Source organism: Pseudophryne corroboree, chromosome 1 (assembly GCF_028390025.1).
Source record: "Pseudophryne corroboree isolate aPseCor3 chromosome 1, aPseCor3.hap2, whole genome shotgun sequence".
NCBI classification, from domain to species: domain Eukaryota; kingdom Metazoa; phylum Chordata; class Amphibia; order Anura; family Myobatrachidae; genus Pseudophryne; species Pseudophryne corroboree.
In genome coordinates, this window is record NC_086444.1 from 986,958,886 (window position 1) to 986,971,736 (window position 12,851).

Here is a 12,851-nt window from a genome sequence, read left to right on the forward strand (position 1 = left end):
CTAGTGCCCCCTCCGGGGACAGACAAAGTTTACAGAATCCTGACAGTTTGTCCAAGGCCCATGGACCCGGACGGTGGTCAGAGTGTGGGGTCAGGGTCACTACAAAGTTCAGTGTCACGACTCAATGATCAAGAGTCAAGTATCAATGGACCTAACCCGGGTCCAGCCATCGTTCCAAAGACTCCACTGGTTCCAGCCAGCCCGAGTAGCTCTGTTTCCAATGATGAGCTACCTCCTTCGGTTCCAGCCGATTCCAGTAAGTTTCTACCGGTTCCAGCCGGTTCAAGCTCTTCCGGACCCAATCCGGTCCCATCCGTCTATCCGGATCAGCCTCCTTCGGTTCCAGCCGATTCCAGTAAGCCTCCTTCAGGCTCCAGCCGATTCCAGTAAGACTCCACCGGTTCCAGCCGGTTCAAGCTTTTCCGGACCCAATCCGGTCCCATCCGTCTGTCCGGATCAGCCTCCTTCGGTTCCAGCCGATTCCAGTAAACCTCCTTCGGTTCCAGCCGATTCCAGCATCTTCGGATCAAATCCGATCCTATCCGTCAGTCCGAAGACTCCTCCGATTCCAGCCGGTTCAAGCTTTTCTGTACCCAATCCGGTCCCATCCATCTGTACAGATCAGCCTCCTTCAGTTCAAGTCAATTTAAGTAGTCCTGGACAAATCCCGGTTCCATCCGTCTGTCCAAAGTCGCCGTCGGTTCCTACCGATTCCAGTTCCTCCGAACCCGGTGTGGTTCTCTCCAGTGTGTCAAGTAAGGAACTCCTGTCAGTTTTGGAGATGACGTCCTCTCTCCACCCTAGAGTATTTCAAGTTTATTCTACTCCTGCTTATGAATGCTTATTCCAGTCCTCTATACACTCAAGTGTCCTACATTGTCTTCTGAGACTTCAATTGACATTCAGCCTTCCAAGTTCCAGCGTGGGTGTTCGGTGCCCACCCATAAAAGGGGGGGTACTGTCAGGAATCTGCATTCTCCATCGCATCACTACTGTGGAACTACAGGTTCCAGCAGTTCAGTTCAGTTCCAGTTCCAGTTTTCAGTCTACTGCAGCCTGGAGTACACAGTGCTTCAGCTAACTCACAGCTGATCTGAACACCTAATCCAGCGGGGTGTGTTCTCACAGAGATGCAACATCCAATCATCACAGACCAAGGGGTATAAACTCCAGTTCCTGGCTCAGTCTCATCGCCTTGGACAACGCATCACATCCTTTGAACAGGCGTCTCCTGTATTCAGTCCTCTGTCTGCAGAGATTCCCCAGTGTATTGGACCTGTGGAACTACAGGTTCCAGCAGTTCCATTCCAGTTCCGTTTCCAGTTCCAGTCTGCAATCCCCTGTTTCCAGCGATCTCCTATTTCTGGCATTTCCAAGTTGTTTCCCTGTTCCAGTGTTCCTGTGGAACTACAAGTACCAGCATCCATTCCAGCTTTCCTACGAGTCACATTCGATGTACAAGTTCTCCTGGTTCCTGTGTTCCTGTTTCCAGTGGTTTCCTTGTCATTCTTCAGTTTACTATGAACTGCAGCCACAGTTTGCCACAACAACTTGCAGTAAGAGACTTTCTTCAGGTGTTCTTCCATTACTCAGCCTGTGCACCTGATTACCAGCATCTAGCATTGTGCGTTGCATTCAGCACTTAACAACTTGCTGTGTTGGAACTGTCTCCTGCTAGAGCCTTGCTTGGCTTAAAGACGTGTGCTTCTACAGAGACTGTGTGCTTTGATTGCTATTTGTTATATATCGGAGTTTCGTTTGCTGCATCTGATTTCATTATTGCCTTATCATTTATATCAAGTTACAAGTTCATCTTCATTGCTCATTTGTTACCAGTGACTTTTGAAATATTCATTTATCGGATTAAGTTATTATTCATTGTTCCTGTCATCTGTTATCCCTGTGTGATAATAAATATCAAGCGCACATGCGCTGAACTTTTCGTCAGTCTCCCCGTTTCCTCTATCACTCCTACACTGACCCACTAGTGCCCCCTCCGGGGACAGACAAAGTTACAGAATCCTGACAGTGTTGATTTGAAGAACTTGAGTGCAGAGGTTTAAGACACTGTTGATTTGCAGAACTTGAGAACGGTGATTAGGGCCCGCAGCCCGCGCTGATTCCTAGGAGCACTGGTGACTGGACCGCAGAGAGACACACCAGCCGCTGGGAACGCTGGAACCTGTGCAGCGAACTGGCACCTGGAAGTGCCGGAGACACTGGAGTACAGCTTCAGAGATTCTCGCCGGGAACAAGAGCGCTGGCATCCACTTCAGGGGAAAGATGATACTCAGGAGCCGAGGCTCTGTCCGGCGTCTGACTTTGAATCTCCCGCCACCGCCAGATTGGCGGAACAGTCTGATGACGTCACCTGCCCCCCGCCCACGTGATGCCGGGTGTCATGGCGGCGCCCTTGCCCTGGAGAACCGTCGGGAGCCGCGCCAGCCAGACGCCGGAGCCCGTGGCCCACCGAAGGCGGAGGCCGCAACACAGACCAGCAGGCACGCAGGGGTAAGCGCGGCGAACGCCGCCTCTGATGTGTGACAGAATGTTGGCATTTGGTGTCAGCACCAGCATTCTGAATGGTGTTGGGATTCCGGCATCAGCTACATGACAGCTGGCAGCCCCAATGCCGGGATGCTAACCACATCTCACACATAGATGTTTTTATACTCAAATGAGCTGTTTGTGATGCTGTAGTCAATTTGGTTAAAGGTAGAAAATGTGGCATTTTGTTAAAACGATCCACAAAAACCAATATGGTGGTGAATCCTTTGGCAAAGTCATATAGAGGATAAATGTAATAGGTTGCGGGAGTTTATGTGAGAATGCAGTATTATGAAAGCGGCAATCATTTACCAGGCAAAACCAATATGGCTTGTTTAGCAAGAAGGGATTGTAACAATAATTTATAAATAGGGTTATCCTTGTCAAAATAGAATTGGTAACATTTTGGGCATGAAAAAAAAGTTAAAATTGTGGATCCAATACAAGAAAACTGGGTAGCACCTGGGTAAGGGTTGATTTTAAGGACTTGTCTAATAATTGACCTACAAACCTTGGACCCTGTGTAGCCCAAAAAGTGAAAGGGTGGGCAGCTGTGCAATTCTAAAATTCAGGATTATAGAAGAAGGATAGATGGATAGTTTTATAAAGGTTTAATTGAAATATGCTACGTAAAATAAACCAACGTAAAAAACCAAGCACAACATACCGAGTAGAGCAGAGGTAGTCCAGAAGAGCTTCAGGGAGTTCTTGGTCATGACAATATAAAAATTTGATAAACTCATATCAATAAGAAAACCAGATTCTAATGCAGCATTGGCATATGTGTTGCCATATCTGAGCCAATCATGGAGGTACCGCATATGAGCTGCATAACTATAATGGCTTATGTTTGGGAAATTTACACTGTCATTACGAGTCATTTGCTGGCGTTTAATCAGTCTAATTCAGGGTCTTTTATCTTTAAACATAAAGGAACGAAACAAAAACAAGGCATCAATCCATTTGGTATCCAAAGTAGTGAGAAGGAGGAAGGATTGTAGGGTATATAAGAGATTCGTCCCAAGTAAGAAAGGCTAAGAAGATTCCATCTCCTCAGTACATGTTTTAAAATATCAATAGCTGGAGCAATATTGAGTTTGTATAAAGTGGACAGGTTTTTGAGAATTGATGTACCCAAGCATGTAATAGAATTTTGTGCCCAGTTTAGGAAGCTATGTAGCCCCAGAAGGGCAGTTGATGCGGGGGTTTAAACACAATGCCACCGATTTTTCAAAATTAACCTGGAAACCAGATGCAAAATGAGCAATGAGGGGGCATAAAGATAAAGTCAAGTTAGAAACACAAAACAGCGGATCATCTGCAAAGTCAACAATTTTTAGAGTATCCTGTTCTGTTTGACTTCCCTGAAAGGTATTCCAACTTAATGTGTAGCAACGGATCCAAAGAGAAAATAAACAACGTGGAGAATTGTCTTTAATTAGTGAAGTCTCATAAGGCTGAGTAGCCTAAACATAGATGGTATCAGACAATTTTAAATTGCTCTTGTTTTTTCCTTATCCATTTCAACTCCTGTGTGAAACTACATCTCCGAAAACTTCTATTTTATCCAACTCAATGTAAACCGTGTTACCTCAGATTTGTTCTTATTCTTTTAACATGGATTTGATGTCGCTCCAGTTCCTGGAAATATATCAAAATATTGCCCAAGTAAATGATGACAAACTTCTCTAAAGGGCCGCACTGACGGGGAGATTTCCTCAGAGATGTGCGCTGAGTGGTCTGAGCAAGATGTGCTGTGCGAGGGGGGGGGGGGGACGACTTACACTGGGGCCGCTCATTTCAACCAGCGGTGAAATGAGCGACCTGCTAGATTGTGCATGCAGGCCAATCTAGCACCGGCGATAGCGACACACGGGACCGCGCATCACTGTCACCGGCACCACTACATACAGAGCGATGTTCAGCTAATTTCTAACCAATCTAGTCAGATTGCTTAGAAATTAGCTGAACATCGCTCCGTGTGTACCCCCCTTAAAACATTATTAACAAAATGTTGAAAAGCTGAAAAGTCTAGAATGCATTAAAAGACATTAAAAATGTCCATTGCGACTGTGAAAAGCAGTTTTCCACTCACTATAAGCCCTGATTCCAACCAAGTTATACTGTAGGTGTCCCCAAATTTTAAAGGAGATCTTTCTTTCCCCATAAAAGAATATAGAATCTCTAGAAGGTCTAGTGGAAGGGCAGATGAAGCCCAGTATCAAATTGTTACGCATTTATTCTTTAGAAGTTTTTAGTTTGGCTCAGCTAGAGAAAAAATATCTATTGGGCAATCATATGTTCTAGGTGGTGGGAGACTTAAGCTTTACATTTATCAAACACATTGAGAAAATCCAGTACAATAGCACCGTTGTAGTTGTGAGGTAGACTCGTGACAATACTCCATGGATAGCGCCCACTACAGGTTAATGGGTTAAACAAAGTGATTCCCTGAGATCTTGAGAAAGACCCCAGACAGGGTTGAAATGTGTTAAACCCAGGCAGAGACACTGCGGCTGGTTGGAGACGGTATACAGGAATGGTGATACGGGCGGGCTGCGGTGGAGCATCCGGAACTTGCACTGATCAGATGCCATTGACACTGTTACATGCTTCAGTTCACACCACTTTCTGGTAATTGTTTCCATTTTGGCTGCTCGTAGACTCTGCTATTCGTGGGATTTGAATGTATTTTCTGACAAAGTATAACATGTGGTGTTAAATTGTGTTTCACTAATTATACCATACAGTTTTTCATTTCCATACCGGGCCACATCAATTGTAAAGTGGATCCATGAAAATTATTGTGGATCTATACCAAGATTACTCTGAAGAGCGCTGTTAAGTTCTGTTTTACTATTCCTATTTGCACTGTTACTAGTGAAGGGTGAGGTACCTTCTTGTGAAACATTGAACACTTCCAGCTGCTTTGTGCGCAATCCCAGGGGTTACCCTAATTCAACAAGTTTTGATTCCCTGAGTATGTCTGTCTATCTTGGGATTCTTCGTTTGTGTATGTAAACACTTCAGTGACATGCCCGAGACACTCCCATAACACATCAGAGTCACCACCCAGCACTATTCTAAGACATTTCTGTTACTGTGTGTCACAATAGAGCCTTTATGCATACACTCTGTGAAACGTGTGTGCCTTAGGAGTTTTAATCGATTTTCGTGCAGTAGCAAAAAATCACTTAACTACATGAATATTTGTGGCACCCCTGAAAAAAAACTCTCCAGGAACTTACAGCTGTGAAAGAGGAAGGACCCAGAAGCTAACATCTAGAAGCAACATGTGCTCAGAGAGAGATGGAAAAGAAACCAAAAGGAGAGGCTGTTTGGGGAGGAGCCAGAGGGGGCATTAGGAGCATGCTGTGAGAGAGAGTGAGGAGACTGAGATTAAGCTCCAAAAAAGCTGCTTGCAGAGGTGGAGTGAAGGTACCTAATACTAACGTTACTCACACAGTGAACGTCATTGGCCTAGCCAAGTATTGAAGTGCACCTAATATCACTAGTAATTATTGCAATGTTAGTTTATGGATATGTGTGGAATATTGATAACTTGTGATATTGTTGGATTGAGATGTTTATCCGTTATTGCATTGTTTTGTTCGTGAATGCAAAGTCAACTACTGTATTATAGCATTGAATCCTATTGCTAATTTATTTCTGCCATCCACAAGACAACGTTTATCTTTGGACTGTAATAAATACAGTAACACCGTGAAATTATTAATTGAATTCTTGTACCTGATCAGCTCTTCCTACTTCTTCGATAATCAGGGGTTAAAGTGAGCCGTAACGGGGCGGAACTGCGTTCCGTTAGTTCCACTTGCGTTCCATCTCCTCCAGCACACCTCTCCCGAGGTGTGCCGGCGCCACACAGGGAGATGCTGGGCGCCCGCTGAGATTGTGTTATCAACGGCGCCCGGCTCTCCCTGCATAGTGGAAGCCAGCGGCAGGAGCTCAGTACTGAGCTCTGACTTCCGGCTCCCGGCACAGTGCGCTCTATGAGAGAGACGTCATGACGTCTCTCTCATAGTGCTGGGGAGCCGGACGCCAGGAGATCACAGCAGTCGGACACGGGAGCGGGGCTTGGTAAGTATGGTGGCTTTTTTTTATTTTTAAACATGTGTGACTGTACAGCGCATCTACTGGGGTAAGCTACAGGGGTCCAAACTACTGGGGGCAATCTACTGAGGGCAAACTACTGGGGGCAAGCTACAGGGGTCCAAACTACTGGGGGCAATCTACTGAGGGCAAACTACTGGGGCAAACTACAGGGGGGCCAAACTACTGGGGGCAGACTACAAGGGGCTATACTAAATGTGGCTAACTACAGGCGCGCACTACTACTGGGGGCATAACTACAGGGTCACATTACTACTGGGGGCATAACTACAGGGGCGCATTACTACTGGGGGCATAACTACAGGGGTGCATTACTAATGGGGGCATAACTACAGGGGCGCAATACTACTGGGGGCATTACTACTGGGGGCATAACTACAGGGGCTAAACTACTAGGGGCATTACTACAGGGGAGCATTACTACAGGGGGGCATTACTACAGGGGGCATTACTACAGGGGGCATTACTACTGGGGGCATAACTACAGGGGACATTACTACTTGGGGCAAACTACATGGGGCTAAATTACAGGGGCTAAACTACTGGGGGGCTAAACTACATGGGGCAAACTACATGAGGACTAAACTACAGGGGCTAAACTACTGGGGGCATTACCACTGGAAGGCTAAACTAAAGTGGGGGTAAACTACTGGGGTCATAACTGCAGGGGCATTACCACTGGGGGCTAAACTACTGGGGGCATAACTACTGGGGCTAAACTACAGGGTGCTAAATGACTGGGGGCATTACTATAGGCGACATTACTACTGGGGGCATTACCACTGTGTGGCTAAACTAAAGTGGGGGTAAACTACTGGGGTCATAACTGCAGGGGCATTACCACTGGGGGCTAAACTACTGGGGGCATAACTACTGGGGCTAAACTACAGGGTGCTAAATGACTGGGGGCATTACTATAGGCAACATTACTACTGGGGGCATCACTAATGGGGGTACTACTAATGAGGGAATTGTAAAGGGGGCAGTTCACAAGGGGCATCACTCCTGGGGACTTAAAGGGCACTACGACTGGGGGCATTGCATAAGGGGCACCACTACTATGGGCTCTATATAAGGGGCACTACCAGTAAAGTGGACATTGCATAAGGGGCACTACAACTGTGGTCATTGTAAAAGGGATGCTACTGCTGTGGGCATTGTGTAATAGGGGTGCTACTACTGTGGGCATTATTACTGTGTGACCACGCCCCTTTTTCAGTGCGCAATACCTTTATTTCTTGGGCGCCAGGGGGACAGGGGGCGGGGGGGGTTCCACCACCTCTCTAGGACCACTTTAAGCACTGCCGATAATAAAGACAATGAACAGACATATGGAGCCCTAGACCACAGGTAAAGAACCAACAGTAGCTACTTGTTTGAAATCCACTCTTTGTGGGTGGCATTCAGTAGCTATTCTGCCAGCTGAGGGCCACATATTGCATTGCATACACTGAATGCGGCACTGAAACAGGCCTAGTGGGAGTAGCGACATATAACAGCGTACTTGCCTACTTTTGAAAAAGTATTTCAGGGAGATTATGATGGTAACACCAATCAGGGCTGTGAAAGCCGAAATTGCATTTTACTCTCAGAATGCAATGCATTCTATTAGCATGCGTACGTACGCATTTTTGCGTACTACGGTACTTTGCGGATTACCGCATTTTACCCTTATTACGGCAGAACAAGCCATATTGTACACATATGCACTCCAAACTTACACATAAATTACACATAGGTGGTCATTCCGAGTTGTTCGCTCGTTGACGTTTTTCGCAACGGAGCGATTAGGTGGAAAATGCGCATGCGCATGGTATGCAGCGCGCATGCATTCAGTAATTTAACACAAAACTTTGGAGATTTGCACAAGCTCGAGCGACGTTTTTTCATCGCTCCAGTGATCGTTGAGTGATTGACAGGAAGTGGGTGTTTCTGGGCGGAAACTGGCCGTTTTCAGGGAGTGTGCTAAAAAACGCAGACGTGCCAGGTAAAAACCCAGGAGTGGATGAAGAAATGGGGGAGTGGCTGTCCGAACGCAGGGCGTGTATCTGACGCAAACCAGGAACTAAACGGACTGAGGTGATCGCAATCTAGGAGTAGGTCCGGAGCTATTCAGAAACTGCAAGGAATGATTTAGTAGCAGTTCTGCTAATCTTTCGTTCGCTATTCTGCTAAGCTAAGATACACTCCCAGAGGGTGGCGGTCTAGCGTTTGCAATGCTGCTAAAAGCAGCTAGCGAGCGAACAACTCAGAATGAGGGCCATAGTCATAAGATGATTTAATAACAGACTTTAGTATCTAGCAACATTAAGGTTAGATCAGGAGACAGCATTTCACATAGCACAGGTTTAGAAGCATATCATCACATCTTGGGGGTGATTCCGAGTTGTTCGCTCGCTAGCTGCTTTTAGCAGCATTGCACACGCTAAGCCGTCGCCCTCTTTGAGTGTATCTTAGCTTAGCAGAATTGCGCACGAAAGATTAGCAAAATTGCAAATAGAAATTTCTTAGCAGTTTCTGAGTAGCTCCAGACCTACTCACAAATAGCGATCAGTTCAGTCAGTTTCGTTCCTGGTTTGACGTCACACACACGCCCAGCGTTCGCCCAGCCACTCCCCCGTTTCTCCAGACACTCCCGCGTTTTTCCCTGAAATGCCTGCGTTTTTCCGCACACTCCCAGAAAACGGCTAGTTTCCGCCCAGAAACTCCCACTTCCTGTCAATCACACTACGATCACTTCAACGATGAAAAATCTTCGTTCGGGCGTGAGTAAATCTACTAAGTTTTGTGTTAAAATACTAACCGCATGCACACTGCGAACCATGAGCATGCGCATTTTTGCCTTAATCACTCCGTTGCGAAAATCGGCAACGAGCGAACAACTCAGAATGACCCCCCTTGTTTTATATCATTGCGTTCAGCTCTCCATTTGCTGCACCTCGGTATGTGCGGACAGAATATCGCATATTGCGGGCTCACGCTATTGGGAGAAATGTATTATAGGTGAAATATTGTGCATTGTGAGGGGCGTGTAACTAGCCTGTTTGAAGTACCTGCACAGTGGGAGCCTCAGGGCATCAACAGTCACATTCCTGAGAACAATACCTTTGAATGGACCAATGGACCACCGAGTTATGAATATGTTTACATCACAGGCCAATGGAAGAAGATGAAACTCACTGTTGTATACACCCATTATTTTACTGTATAAAATAGTGAGCCAAACCAGGCAGCTCTCTCTCTCTCTCTCTCTCTCTCACATACACTCTCATTCACACAACCACACTTACACACTCACACATAGGCGTGCGCAGCACATTTTATTAGGGGGTGCACCATCTGAGGGGTGTGTCCACCACCGCCTTTTGGGCGTGTCTAGCACCATCTATTGACGGTCAACACAATATAAAATATCCACCCTTGTACCAATCCTAATAATGCAGATGCATTGTCAAATGTTGTGGTGTGCACCAAACAAACACCCCTGATGGCACTCACTGCAATTACACTGCTCCTCCTCAGCCTGGTCTGGCTCCCCCTCTCCTTCCCCTGCAAGCTGCAGTCACTCACTGACACTGACAGTGGCAGACTAGTACTGCTTCTGCTGGAAAAAGCGTTATGTGTTAATCCTGCTGCGGACCGCCTGCCAGTATTGAATTTGTCTTCCTAAAAGGAACGCTGGCTGCATGCTGCTCCCTGGCGTTTGCATAGAATAGAAGGAGAGAGATGGGCTTATGACGGGTGTGACAGGTGGGCATGCGAGTAGCATGATGTCATCACGTCACATCACACTGTTTTTGTACATTGAGGTGGAGTCGGGAGTTTGAAAGCCGGTGGCAGTGGCATCCTTGATTCACCCAGGCGTCCAGTCAGTAATGCAGTCCTGACAGAGTGCAGCACAGAGGGTACAGTAATCTGCCTGCTCGGCGATCGCTGCATCAGGCATGTGAGATCGGGGTGCCAGACATTAGGGGGTGCCTGTGCGCACCAGGCACCCCCCCTGCGCACACCTATGCACTCACACACATTTCAAAGAAGTCTTCTATCTGATGACTGGCTGTCTGAACCAGTGAAACTTGTGTATGTATATTGGCTCATTTGGCTGTAATTCTAACTCTCTCATTTAAACATGCTTGTGTGTTATACCTGCATAAAGTTTTATATGTGTAATGGTCTTCTTTTTTTTCCACCAAGAATGTAACAGCTACATAATGGAGGTAAGCAGGCCCGCCATCAAGGGGGTACCCTGGGTACACTTGTCCCGGGCCCGGCCACTCTAACAGAGAGTGGAGGGCCCGGGCCGCTCATACCACCGGCTGCTATTGCTGCCCCTGCCTGTTCTCCCACCGACGCTGTGTCGCGGGCTACCGCCCAGCCCCCGTACAGCAGTTCCTGCAGGAGAAGCCAGCTCGGTTGTCACTCTCCTGTAAATAAAGTTTGTTGTAGAGCGCGGTGTGACGTCATGTCACGCCGCACCAGTGAAGAGGAGCTGCCGCCCGTCGCAGCGGCTGCACTGAGGAGCGGTGGACGGAGTGGCCTGGAACCGAGTGAACCTCGATGTGACGGATGGGGAAGAGAAGAGGAGGCTGGAGCCGGCCCGCAGGACTGAGCAGAGGAGTGGGACACGGAGAGTGTGACGGATGGATGGACAGACGACACAGCAAGACCAGGTTTGTATGGTATATTGCACTGTATAACCTGTGCTGTGTTACCACAAATGCCTCTCAGGCCACCACACCTGGCACCCCTCCCCCCTTTTTTTTAAAGGTTTTAAAACAGATTCTTTGATAAAAAAAAACTTTTAGCTTATAATTGATAGTTAGATAATAGCTGGTGACAAGAAAATCATGTAACACATCGCAGGCTGCTGCTCCTCTTCACCAGGACTGGTAGGATCCATCTCTATTTTATAACAGCATTTCTTGTCACCTGCTGCTGTGATCTAGCTGTCTATAAATTGTAAGCTACTGTAAAACAAAGCTTTTTGAATGATGTGCCACCCTGCAGAGACTGTTTAATATTAATATAATGTATCCTCACAAGAGACTGTGCATATCGCAAATGCTGTATTGATTTACCTGATTTATGCCATTGTTTTATTTAACAATATTTGTTTATAATAAAATTGTCTATTTATAGTACATAATCTGTGCTATTTATGAAGACTTGAATTGGGGGGGGGGGGGGGGAGGTGCAGGGGGCCCTGCCTATTTTGTCAATCCCGGGCCCCACAATTTCTGATGGCAGCCCTGGAGGTAAGGTGTAATCAGGGAGATTGCTGGACTATTCAGGGAGTGAGGGAGATTGCTATTTCAGGGAGTCTCCTGCAGAATGAGGGAGGGTAGGCAACTATGATATAACAGTCTGAAATGAACTCCATAGTTTCAACCAGGTTTATATTGTGAGCGATATACTTAGTTTTACCCCACCCCATCTTTATAGAGTTGGGGTCCTGGAGTTTCCCAATAACTTTTTCCCTCCATTTACTGCAGGACAGTTCATTAAGAGATGTTCTGTACTTGCACAGTACATACAAATATTGTTTAGCAAATTGATAATTATCTTTCACTTTAAAGCACCACAAGGGTTAGGTAGTGCCGAACAAGGGGAATGCCCATTTTAAATTATTTTGAAATGTTGACTGAATAAGCATTTGCATCATGTTAAACATATAGAGCATGCATTTTCTATTCATATAGACACATGCATCATGCTGAACATATGGTACATGCATTTCCTTCTGCTCATACTAGCGCACACAGGAGGAAGCCCGCAAATGGGTGAAATGTGTTGCTTACACAGACCACTAGCCAATTAAATTCACAATCACAGATTCACAAACCCAGAATCAAGAAGAGAGAGTGCTCCATAATGTTTTCCACCAAGCTGAACAGAAACAGACGTGAGGAGGGACAGACAAGCACCACTCTATCCACTTTTGTTGCAAATTTATGCTAATGCTGCAGCCAAGCCTTCCTACTGCAAAGACTGCTAGCTGTGGTTCTAGTCCACTATGGTGCATTGAACGTCGCATAATCAACAAGACATCAGTTACACCATAAGACATTAGAGCAACTTTATGGTTTCACAGAATGTCTAACAGTACATGGCCACCAGTGCCAATGAAACTGTGCTGTTTGTTTACACAGTCACTGACATCGGCATGCACTGAC